Here is a 12559-nt window from a genome sequence, read left to right on the forward strand (position 1 = left end):
TGGTGTGTTCTCCCTGTGTCTGCGTGGGTTTCCTCCGGGTGACTGTCTGTGAGGAGTGTGGCGTGTTCTCCCTGTGTCTGTGTGGGTTTCCTCCGGCTGACTGTCTGTGAGGAGTGTGGCGTATTCTCCCTGTGTCTGCGTGGGTTTCCTCCCACAGTCCAAAAACACATGTTGGTAGGTGGATTGGCAACTCAAAAGTGTGCGTAGGTGTGAGTGAATGTGTGAGTGTGTGTCATCCTGTGAAGTACTGGCGCCCCCTCCAGGGTGTATTCCCACCTTGTGCCCAATGATTCCAGGTAGACTCTGGACCCACCGCGACCCTGAACTGGATAAGGGTTACATATGATGAATGAATGAATGAATGAATGAATGAATGAACTACAAAAAAAGACGACTTCTTACTCTTATTTTGAGAGGTGCTTGGACGCCCCTAAAGAGAGGGTGGACACGTCTAAGACCTGAGTTACATCTAAACTCTCTGGGTTTAAAGTTCTCAAGTCTTGGCCTGACAGGGGAAACCCCACGGTCATCACAGGGTCATCTCAAACCGCTGTGACACGGCTGCTGTGGTTGCGTTTCGGAGTTGGTTTACAGGTGTGTGTGTGTGTGTGTGTGTGTGAGAGAGAGAGACAGCATGAATGGACAAACCCATCCATAATAGATGAGCATCTCTCTGACGTCATGCCCCTCGTTTTTCAGGTGTGACACAGGCTACGCTACGTGTCCAGAAGTATATAGATATGTCTTATAATCTTATAAGCACACTGTGGACCGTACAAGAGTGCACAACTATTCACAGCAGTGGTTCTCATTCTAATTTGCATTATTCTTTAATAACCCGTTCTTTAATGGCCATTTTCTGCTTCTTAATGAACTGTCTGTGACCTGCTTTGTTCCAAGCCTCACAGCAGCATTCTTCCTCTGTCTAAACAGCCCTGTTCAGAACACCTGCTTTCAGCGCCTGTTCCTTTAAATGATAATGAGCCGCTCGCTGTTCACCCCGACCCCGAGCACACAGCAGTGAGGAGGGAGGAGCTTTCTCCGTTTTAACTCAGTGCTCTTATTTCTCTGAACTCATTGTGTCTGTTTTACTACGTTTAACCTCGTCTTTGTGCTCTCACATAAACACAGGTCCAGCGCTGTGGTTGGACTCAAACGAGGGGGCGGAGTCATTCTAAAGTCTCTGCACTTGTTCAGAAGTGGAGCAGGATCAGAACGGCTCGTTATATCCCATGTTTTCTGATTTAGAGCACAGAGAAAACTGACTGGGGGGGTCTTTTTTCACAGTGTGTGGGTTGGTGGGCTCCAGATCCACATATTGATGTGCACACGTCCGCTTTAATAGAGTGACCGTATTGACCAGACGAGGACAGGAGGAAGGAAAGGGTCGGGGGCCAATAGGAGCCAGGAGTGAGTTCCTGCGGCGTTTTGTTTGCTGTCAGAGGTGTCAGACTCAACTTTGTTGTTCTCACAGCAAACGGAGGAAGGAATGAACAAACACCTCTTTGATCCCTCCGTTCTTCTCTGTTCAAGGCCGCAGAGGGAGCCAGTGAGTCAGCAATGAAAATTTGATGAGATGTCAAGGGCATGCTGGGAATTAAAGATCGCAGACTTTTCTTTTGTGGATTTAAAGATGCAGTGCAACTTTTGTTCAGCACCAGAATGAAGCAAAAAAAAAAAAAAACATCTGTTTTTTGTATGTTTTTCACCAGCTTTTCTTAAAGCAACACTAGGTAAGGTCTGGTATTTTTGCTCCTGGGCTCTCCCTGTGGTTGCAGTCAGGTAGAGTCCATTTGAGTAGGGACCATGCAGTGGAAAAGCACCAGTAGTTTCAGAAATGGAAGAATTGGAAGTAGTTATTACTGCACTGTGGCGCGGCGTGTAATTAGCATCCCATTAGCGTAAACAAAAACTACATCGCTACGTTCTGCCAATATTCCCGAAGGCTTCATAAACGATGATTATTAATCTGCGCAAAAAGCTTCTTTGGCATCCGTCTAGAGCCCAGGTCGGAGAAGAGCGAAGCGGATGGAGCCGCTCCATGAGGTTTGGGACAGAGCCAGAGTGTCCGGCGTGAATGTGAACAAACACAGATTAGAGGAAACGGGAAAGATTCTGATCACAGGCCTCGGCTTTAAACTGGACACTCACTCATTCACCCAGTCACTCACACACTCACCTGTTTATATAACAGTGGTTATTGGGAAATGTATCCCCAGTCTTTAATGACATTCTGGGCCTTAACACAGACTCCTCTATAGGTTCTAACACTGAAAAATAAGAGGAAAATAATTACCTTCTTTCTCTCTCTCTCATCCCTCAGTCTGTTTTCTCTCTCTCTCTCTCTCTCTCTGTCTCTTAGACTGGGCTGTTAGCGCTCTGGAGGTGGAGTCTTTCTCACGGACTCAGGAGCAGGTTTTGAGACTCCCCTGACACTCGCCCTGCGGCTGCACGATAAGACTGTGACCTGTGAGCAGTGGTACCGACACTGGAGGAACTGGCTACGGCTCCAGCGACTAACGCAGCCCAGTGATGGACGCCCCCTCTAGCCTACGCTTGGCCTTGAGCATGGGTGAATGTGTTTGTAATGTTTTGGCAGCTCGGTGGAATGCAAAATTGGGTCTAAAATCAACTTTGTACGGAGCAGATTTCACACACTGTACGTTTTATTGAGTTTCGTTTTACTCACCTTGTGGGGACCAGAATCTATTTACACGTTGTGGGGACGTCTTCTCGCTATGGAGACAGATTATGTCCTGATGACATCAGAGTAAGTCTCCATGAAATGAATGGAAGTCTATGTGACGTTCCCGGAAAATATGGAGACAAGACTGTGTGTGTGTGTGTGTGTGTGTGTGTCACAGCTCTGAGAACCATAGTTTCTTTACACAGTGTAACACTGCCCCCTGGCCAAAGCTGCTAGTTATTACATGAGCTGCAATATTAGATATTACTCAAGATAATTAAATAACATTGAACAACAAGTATGAAATGATACAGTGATAAAGAAGCATTTATTTTAGATATTTTTATGCATTTTTATATAACAGTTTTTATATAAACCGTTCACTTTAATGAAAAAAATATAAAAACAATGATAAATAATTATAGCACTCTTTTGTTTATATATATATATATATATATATATATATATATATATATATATATATATATATAAAGCACACACACAGGTGTCAGCTCCAGAGAACACACTACCACTGATCCACAGTCCAGTGCTGAGGGCTTTACACCCCACTACCCCACTCCTATTGAACACCGTGAACTTTAACTCATGTGCAGCTCATTTCATTCATTCATTCATTCATTATCTGTAAGCGCTTATCCAGTTCAGGGTCGCGGTGGGTCCAGAGCCTACCTGGAATCATTGGGCACAAGGCGGGAATACACCCTGGAGGGGGCGCCAGTCCTTCACAGGGCAACACAGACACACACACACACACACACACACTCACACCTACGGACACTTTTGAGTTGCCAATCTACCTACCAACGTGTGTTTTTGGACTGTGGGAGGAAACCGGAGCACCCGGAGGAAACCCACGCAAACACAGGGAGAACACACCAACTCCTCACAGACAGTCACCCGGAGCGGGAATCGAACCCACAACCTCCAGGTCCCTGCTGCATCACCGTGCCGCCCCCAGCTCATTTCACTTCACAATAATTTAAAGTAGCACTAGGTAAGATTTTGTTTTTTCCTGGACTTTCCTAAGTGTTTTTCATTTTTACAGTACTGTTATGAATATTCCTACCCTTTTCAAAGATACATAGTGCAGTTTCTCCAGTGCTGAGCTCAGAGTAATAACGATTGAAGCTCTATTCTCCCTGTTACATCTCAGTGGAGCAACACAATGATTTTCAATCTGTAATTTTAATGTAATAATACTACCTACTGTTGCTTTAACACACCAAATTTGAGCGTGTTTGGACAACAGAAATGATTCTCTTGACGTTTACATTTTTTCAACGTCTTAAAAGCAATATTTGCTATTTTAATCCTATGCACTAAAATAAAATTCAGAGAATGTTTCCTCACCATTTGCTGCTCTGTTTTTTTTTTTTTTCGCTGGAAAAAGATTTGAGGTTTATTCACAGCCCTGGCTCCGTAAATGGGAAACAAACTAAGTGTCTCAGTCCAAACTGGCTCAGGAGTCTCTCTCTCTCTCTCGCACACACCGTCACTGCAGTTTGAAAAGCATGAACTGAGATGAGGATGTTGCTCTATTCCTGCTCCATAGCTGTTACAGTTACATTACTTAAAGTGGAACTGACTCTAAATTCAGGAGAGTGCTAACTGCATGAAAGTAAACACAGAGCGAAAGTGCTACAAAACTAAACAGCTCGAGTTACACATGAGTTTCTGTGGGAATTCGAACAGTGAATAAACACTTACAGACAATTTAAACTTCACCAACAAGATACAGTCGCTTATTACTCACACACACCACTCCACATTAAAAGATATAGTCACTTCTTACTCACACACACCGCTCCACATTAAAAGATACAGTCGCTTCTTACTCACACACACTGCTCCACCTTAAAAGATAAAGTCGCTTCTTACTCACACACACCGCTCCACCTTAAAAGATACAGTCGCTTCTTACTCACACACACCGCTCCACCTTAAAAGATACAGTCGCTTCTTACTCACACACAACGCTCCACATTAAAAGATACAGTCACTTCTTACTCACACACACCGCTTCACATTAAAAGATACAGTCGCTTCTTACTCACACACACCGCTCCACATTAAAAGATACAGTCGCTTCTTACTCACACACACCGCTCCACCTTAAAAGATACAGTCGCTTCTTACTCACACACACCGCTCCACCTTAAAAGATACAGTCGGTTCTCACTCACAAACACCACTCAACATTAAAAAAGATACAGTCGCTTCTTACTCACAAACACCACTCAACATTAAAAGATACAGTCGCTTCTTACTCACACACACTGCTCCACCTTAAAAGATACAGTCGCTTCTTACTCACACACACTGCTCCACCTTAAAAGATACAGTCGCTTCTTACTCACACACACTGCTCCACCTTAAAAGATACAGTCGCTTCTTACTCACAAACACCGGCCCACTTTAAAAGATACAGTCGCTTCTTACTCACACACACCGCTCCACATTAAAAGATACAGTCGCTTCTTACTCACAAACACCGGCCCACCTTAAAAGATACAGTCGCTTCTTACTCACACACACCGCTCCACCTTAAAAGATACAGTCGCTTCTTACTCACACACACTGCTCCACCTTAAAAGATACAGTCGCTTCTTACTCACAAACACCGGCCCACTTTAAAAGATACAGTCGCTTCTTACTCACACACACCGCTCCACATTAAAAGATACAGTCGCTTCTTACTCACACACACCGCTCCACATTAAAAGATACAGTCGCTTCTTACTCACACACACCGCTCCACCTTAAAAGATACAGTCGCTTCTTACTCACACACACCGCTCCACCTTAAAAGATACAGTCGCTTCTTACTCACACACACCGCTCCACATTAAAAGATACAGTCGCTTCTTACTCACACACACTGTTCCACATTAAAAGATATAGTCGCTTCTTACTCACACACACCGCTCCACCTTAAAAGATACAGTTGCTTCTTACTCACACACACTGCTCCACCTAAAAAATACAGTCGCTTCTTACTCACACACACTGCTCCACCTTAAAAGATACAGTCGCTTCTTACTCACACACACTGCTCCACCTTAAAAGATACAGTCGCTTCTTACTCACAAACACCGGCCCACTTTAAAAGATACAGTCGCTTCTTACTCACACACACCGCTCCACATTAAAAGATACAGTCGCTTCTTACTCACAAACACCGGCCCACCTTAAAAGATACAGTCGCTTCTTACTCACACACACCGCTCCACCTTAAAAGATACAGTCGCTTCTTACTCACACACACCGCTCCACCTTAAAAGATACAGTCGCTTCTTACTCACACACACCGCTCCACCTTAAAAGATACAGTCGCTTCTTACTCACACACACCGCTCCACATTAAAAGATACAGTCACTTCTTACTCACAAACACCACTCCACCTTAAAAGATACAGTCGCTTCTTACTCACACACACCGCTCCACCTTAAAAGATACAGTCGCTTCTTACTCACACACACCGCTCCACCTTAAAAGATACAGTCGCTTCTTACTCACACACACTGCTCCACATTAAAAGATACAGTCACTTCTTACTCACAAACACCACTCCACCTTAAAAGATACAGTCACTTCTTACTCACAAACACCACTCCACATTAAAAGATACAGTCACTTCTTACTCACACACACCACTCCACATTAAAAGATACAATCGCTTCTTACTCACACACACCGCTCCACATTAAAAGATACAGTCGCTTCTTACTCACACACACTGCTCCACCTTAAGAGATGTAGGGCTTCTGAATGAACACAAAGCTGTGAGAACAGTAGTTCTTCAGAATCATTCATGTCGCCTTTAACATGGACTTTAATGACAAGATAGTAAATGCATAATAACAACTTAATGTGTGGAAACTAGATATTTAATGGGTGGGAACAATATCTCACTCCCCTGATTTTTTAAATGAGCACTACATAGTATTTGTACCTTAAAATTATAACTTCAAAACCATTGTGATGATCTACTGAGCTGTAACAGGGAGAATAGCTGTCATTGTTACTCCAGGTTCAGCACTGCTGAAACTGCACTATGAAACTTTTGGAAGAGGGTAGGAGTCCACTGCCCAGGCTCCTTCTCCCTCCCTGTTGATTTCAGCACAGTGCTTTAAAAACATTATTATACTCTGCAACTGTAGGGGGAGCCCAGGAGCACAAATACCTAATCTTACCTAGTGTTCCTTTAATACAGATGCCAAACTTTTTCCATATTCACATGTTCACCAGCTGGGGGCTCTGTAGATCTATGACCACAGCAGAGGACCCCTTAAACAGCTGACAGTTGTTGGACACTTAGTGGATGGAGAGGTCTGCTTCAGGACGGTAGGAACACCCTGTGAATAACAGAGAGAAGAGCTGAGGTGCAGTGTGCACTGTGTGTGCTGTAGGTGGCGCTATAAGAGCTGGAAAGTGGATAGAAGCTGATTAATTTGACTCCTTTGGCTCAGGGTGAAGATTTCAGCAGATCACTGAGGTCCTGTACACTACAATTAAAGCATGATGATGGCAAAGGCGGTCAGACCACTGTGTGTAAATGACCCCAGTGAAGACCACTTTTACTAAGTGAGGTCAGACATTTTGAGGCCGCAGCTGTTGTGAATGCGATCTGGCAGCGTCCTGTGTCACTGATGAAGGAGTAGAGGATGACCGACACACACTGTGCAGCGACAGATGAGCTACTGTCTCTGACTTTACATCTACAAGGTGGACCAACGAGAGAGGAGTGTCTCACAGAGTGGACCGTAAGAGGACACAGGGTTTAAAAACTCCAGCAGTCTTTGTTGTGTCTGATCCAGGTCTTATCTGTGGCTGACGAAGTATGCAGAGCAACGGCTCTATAAGTGTAGAACTACAGAGTGCACGTATATGGTCACTGGAGCTGGGAAGATGGAAAATGGAGTGTGGGGTCGTCAGTTTCATTGTATTGAAGAATCCGATCCAGTGTGGTCCTGCGATCCGGACCGTGTTTTACTTGCGTCCCGAGGCGAGAAAAAAATAGAAAGAGAAAGAAAGGAAAAAAAGTCGCCTCACCTGCTGAGCTTTCCAGCATATCCCTCCGCGGGGTCAGTTTATTTTGTTTAAATTGAGTCATTAAAAGTGAACTTCTGGAGCTAATGCTATTTTCCGAGGAAAATGGGAGTGGACGAGTTTGTCCGCTGCGGATTTGCCCTCTATAAGTGTCAGTTTGGCGGTCGAAAATAGGCGGACTAATTTTCGGGGGCTGCAGCGCAGCACTATTTTCGGGGTTGTGTTGCGGCCGCGCACTCTAATATGGCTACCGTGGAGTGGGAGCTACAAGTTTGAAGGTTTGGGTTTATTTAGAGGAATAACGGGCGTTTTTCTGGCCCTGGTTTATGGAGACCGCTGTTTTTGGTCTGTTTTTATCGATTTTGGACGGCGGCTGATCGAAAAATACAAGGGAAATAACCCAATTCGGATGTGTTTTTTTGTTTAATAGCGGTGTGTGTTTTTTTTGGGGGCTCTTTTCTGAGGAGGAGGTTCAAAATTACAACCCTCCGATACCATAACGGGATAATTTGGATAGCTTAAAAGGAAAAAAGGTGGTGTTTCTCCTTGTGGGAAGGTGTTTATTAATGGGATCCGTGCTGTCACCGGCTCCGAGGACTCCTTATAGCGGATAAAGCGGGGTAAATATGACTTGTTTACGGAGAGGAGGCGTCGGTGGAAAAAGAGCCCTCGCCGCTGGGATGTAACAGTTCTTCTTAAACGTTGAGGGCTTTTTCGGGATGAAACGGAATAAAAGGACCTACTGAAGTCGGCTGGAGAGAGTCTGGAGCACACGTTTTGGAGTTATTAGTGCTGGTTGTGGAGCTCGGTCTGAGGAAATAAGCTTATAACGTTAACGGTGTACGGTCTACATCAACGTTCACACTCTCAGTCCCTCGTCCTGCTTCTCCTTCATCACCTTCATCTCCCTTTTCTCCTTATTCCTCAGCAAGGAAGCCTCTCACTCGCCAAACAGCACTGCGTGTCCTTAAAAAACACGGTTAATGACATGAAGGAAATATCCAAACATTGCTAGGGCTTGAAGAGGTGAGTCCACACCATACACACAGACGTTTTGTCCCTTTTCCCCCACGCCTTTCCCTTTTTTTTTATTTTTTAAAGGCTTTCCACTATTGGTGTTTAAAGAAACAGGCCTGTGTTTTTTTATTATACACATTGCATGCTTTAATTCCTGTTTAAATTCTTAAAAATAGACCTGCATCCTGGATGCTGCCCCCTTTCCAAATTGGAGGTCTTAACGTTGGTATCTTAGAAAGAGAAGGGCCTAGCTGCCCTCCACAAAGCATCTGAAGGCTTTCCCACTCCATACACCATCCTAAATCTTTTATTTCTTCAGCAGAGGAGTCACAAAGGAAGGGAAATCATCCCCCCACTCCATCCACTGAATATCCCTCTCCCATTCAGTCCAGCCTCATTTGGGGGAAACTGCTGCTACAACAGTTTTCCATCCAGTTCTCTCAGTTTCCATCAGAAAAGTTGAGGTGAAATGCACAGAATATAACCCTCTTATAAACACACACTGGACTCTACTCCACCCCCCCCCCCCCCCCCCTTCCAGCACCAGGCTCCAGAGCCTGAGGAACAAAGGCAAAAAAGCTGGACATGCCCCCCTCATTTGAACCACTTGGCTTTGTGTTCACTTCCTAAACAAAAGGCTATCGGTTTTTCCTCCTCCTTTGGTAACATTACTGCTTTTTAGAAATGGGGAAAGACTTGATTTCTCACAGGTTGAGTGGATAGGACTGTCCAGGTCTGAACCTTCTGAAAAGGGGTCTAGTCTTAGTACTACTCTCCTTTCCGTTCCCAACTTTGTGTGGTCCTAGTTAGAGTAATCTCTCTCCGGTTTCAAGCGCTGTAGATGTACGTGAATGGTGTAGCCTGATTTACATCTCTAATCAATGCATAGAGGATCTTCACCCATCAGCTCTGATGATGGAGGTTTCATGTCCTTAATATGTGGTAGAAATTCCCTTTTTAAATTATTTCAACATGCTTACAAGTTCTAGTAGGCTGTATGCCTCCAGTTTCCAGCACTTCATATTTATTTAGGTATTTATGCGTATGGATCACGTAGTGGACTTTCATCCTTCTATATGAATGATGTACAAAGCTTAACGTGTGGTCTGTGTTTCTTTAAAAGGGTGTAGTGTCCTGGAACGAGAACTATTAGTATACTCCTGCTCCCAACTTTGTCTGGTCATAGTTGGATCGACTTCCAGAGATGTACAAATACACAGCTTGTATAACCTTATACAAATGTCCAATCAAAGCATGCAGGACCTTCACCCTTCAGTCTTGATGATGGATGGTGATGTACTAAGCTAATTATGGTAGAAAATACATTTAAATCATTTAGATGTACCAAAATGATCTGGTCTTGGCATCACTCTCATTTGCTTTCTCAAATATGTCTGGTCCTAGTGGGAGTAATAGGCTTCCTGTTTCCAGCTCTTCATAGCTGTATAGTAGGGCTGGGCAGAAAATTAATCAAAATCAACATCCAAAACTTCTAATTGACACAATCTTGTCTCTGTCGATTATATCAATTTTTAAACTTAAAATAAAAGAAAAAATCTGTTATGTCCTCATTGTGTGTTCATGTACTGTTCCTTTTTAAACCACACTACCACGCTGTAGTCACGTGATTCTGCCTCATGGAAGCAACATGTAGGAGCACCTAAACACTGAGGCAGACTGAGCGACTCGACTCAAGCAGCTTGTACCAAAGTAAAACACAACGTCTGTGGTTTGGACGTGCTCTGTTTTGACATTAATTAAGATGACACGGAACAAAAAGAAGTCTAATGTAAACGCTGTGAAAAAACAGTTTCAGCCAAAGCACAATCACACACCAAATATAAACAGTGCTCAGAAAACAAGAGAGGAGCAACCTCCCAGCGACGACAGAGAAAATATCCCAGCTTTAACACTGGAGCACATTCGTAGCACAAGCCTCGTCACTGAACTCTTGAGGGTCATAAATACAAAAATAAAATAATCATTTATTAGTTGGAATCATGGTAAAATGTATGATTAATCGTGATGTTGATTTGCGCTCTTTTCGCCCAGCACTACTATATAGTTATGTATATATGCATAATCAATGCACGGAGGACCTTCATCCTTGTCTGGTGATGGATGATGGTGTACGAAACTTAATGTGTGATAGGAATTCCCTTTTAAATGATTTAGACTTACAATTAGTGTCACTCTTTTCCGTTCTCAAATGTGTCTGGTCCTAGTTGGATTAATATCCTTCCAGTTTCCCCCTCTATACACATATGAGACTGGTGTAACCTTATATACAACTTCAATCAGGGCATAGAGGGCCTTCAGCCTCCTTTTCTGGTGATGGGTGATGGGGTTTGAAGCTTAATGTGTGGAAGAAAATCCCTTTAAATTATTTAGATTTAGAATTATTGGTATCGTTCTTTTTTTTCATTTCCCACATACCTCATATACCCCTTTAATCCATACATACAAGACTGTCCTTCAGTTCTGATGGTGGATGATGGTTTACGAAGCTTAAGGTGTGGAGAAGTATCCTTTTTCTTGGGGTTAGTACTATTGATATCACTCTCTCTTCCATTCCCCACATTGTCTGGTCCTAGTTGGAGGGTCCTACCTATTAACAAATGTCTATTTTCCAATATAAGGCCTTGTGAATCTCTAATAATTGCACAGAGGGCTTTCATTCACCCTTTCATTCTGATGAGCGATGGTTTACGAAGCTTAATGTGTGGTAGAAAATCCTTTTAAATTATTTATATGTGCTAAAATGATCTAGTCATGGCTTAATTACTGGTAGTGACACACTCTTTACTGGTCCTAGTTGGAGTCACATGTCTGGGTTTTTAGTGGTATACATGTACGTGATTGGTGTGAATTTGTTTGCATCTCTAATCAACTCATACAGGACCATAAACCTTTAATTGAGATAATGGATGATAGTTTATGAAGCTTACAATTTGGTAAAGATTCCCTTTAAATTATTTAGACATGCTGAAATGACCTAGTGACTATAGCAGAGTTATTCTCTCTTTTTGTCTTATCCCAAATTTGTCTGGTTCTAGTTTGTGTGGGAAATCTAATAACATCCTTTTGTTTACAATTTAACGTCTTGTGTATCTATAGTAATTGCATATAACGGGTCAGGAATAAGTGGAGCATGGTCCCGGTCCGGAACCAGACGCGGACCTGGACCTGTACAACTTCGAACATAGTGTGTTTGAAGTGGTGTGACTCTTCTAGTCGTTACGGTTCAGGTTTAGCGCTCCAGGAAACTGGCAGACCAATCATGTGTTTCTGCATATCACACGTGAGGTTCCTCAGCCAATCAGATCTGTGCATTATGATGAGCGCTGTGACTCCAATGAGTGACACACACAGGGCAGGGCTCCAGACGCCGCTGTCCCAGAGCCAGTAAAAATAGCCCAAGGGACGAGATAAAAGCTCTTTTTGGACACTTTCGGTACGACAGTGTGGTGTGAGATAAAACCAGAAACTTTAATAAGAAGGAAACCTTTACCGGTTGAGATTCTCCTAACGCTGAACATAGATTCTGTTCACAGATAAAGTCCCGCCCTCCAGCAATAAGAGCCAATCATATTGCTGGTTATGGAGAAGTAAAGTAAACTGCAAATACAAAAGTCACTAGGGACATTATATAATCAAAATAATTGTTTTATTTGTAATTAATGTGCGGTAGATATTCACTTTAGATTATTTAGATGTGCTAAAACGATCCATTCGCAACTTACAGTATATATGTAATAATCGCACAGAAGATCTTCACCCTTAGT

General features: G+C 43.2%; 1 protein-coding gene across 2 annotated transcripts in view; it reads left to right on the top strand.

The window, feature by feature from the left end:
• The first annotated feature begins 8015 nt into the window (after positions 1–8015).
• Positions 8016–12559, top strand: part of kmt2cb (lysine (K)-specific methyltransferase 2Cb) — a 93119-nt gene continuing 88575 nt past the window's right edge. For both annotated transcript variants that reach the window (XM_066681806.1, XM_066681807.1), the window contains exon 1: positions 8016–8783. The gene's annotated coding sequence lies outside the window, so the exon portion shown is untranslated. The remainder of the gene's footprint in view (positions 8784–12559) is intronic.

This window comes from Hoplias malabaricus, chromosome 9 (assembly GCF_029633855.1).
Source record: "Hoplias malabaricus isolate fHopMal1 chromosome 9, fHopMal1.hap1, whole genome shotgun sequence".
NCBI lineage: Eukaryota > Metazoa > Chordata > Actinopteri > Characiformes > Erythrinidae > Hoplias > Hoplias malabaricus.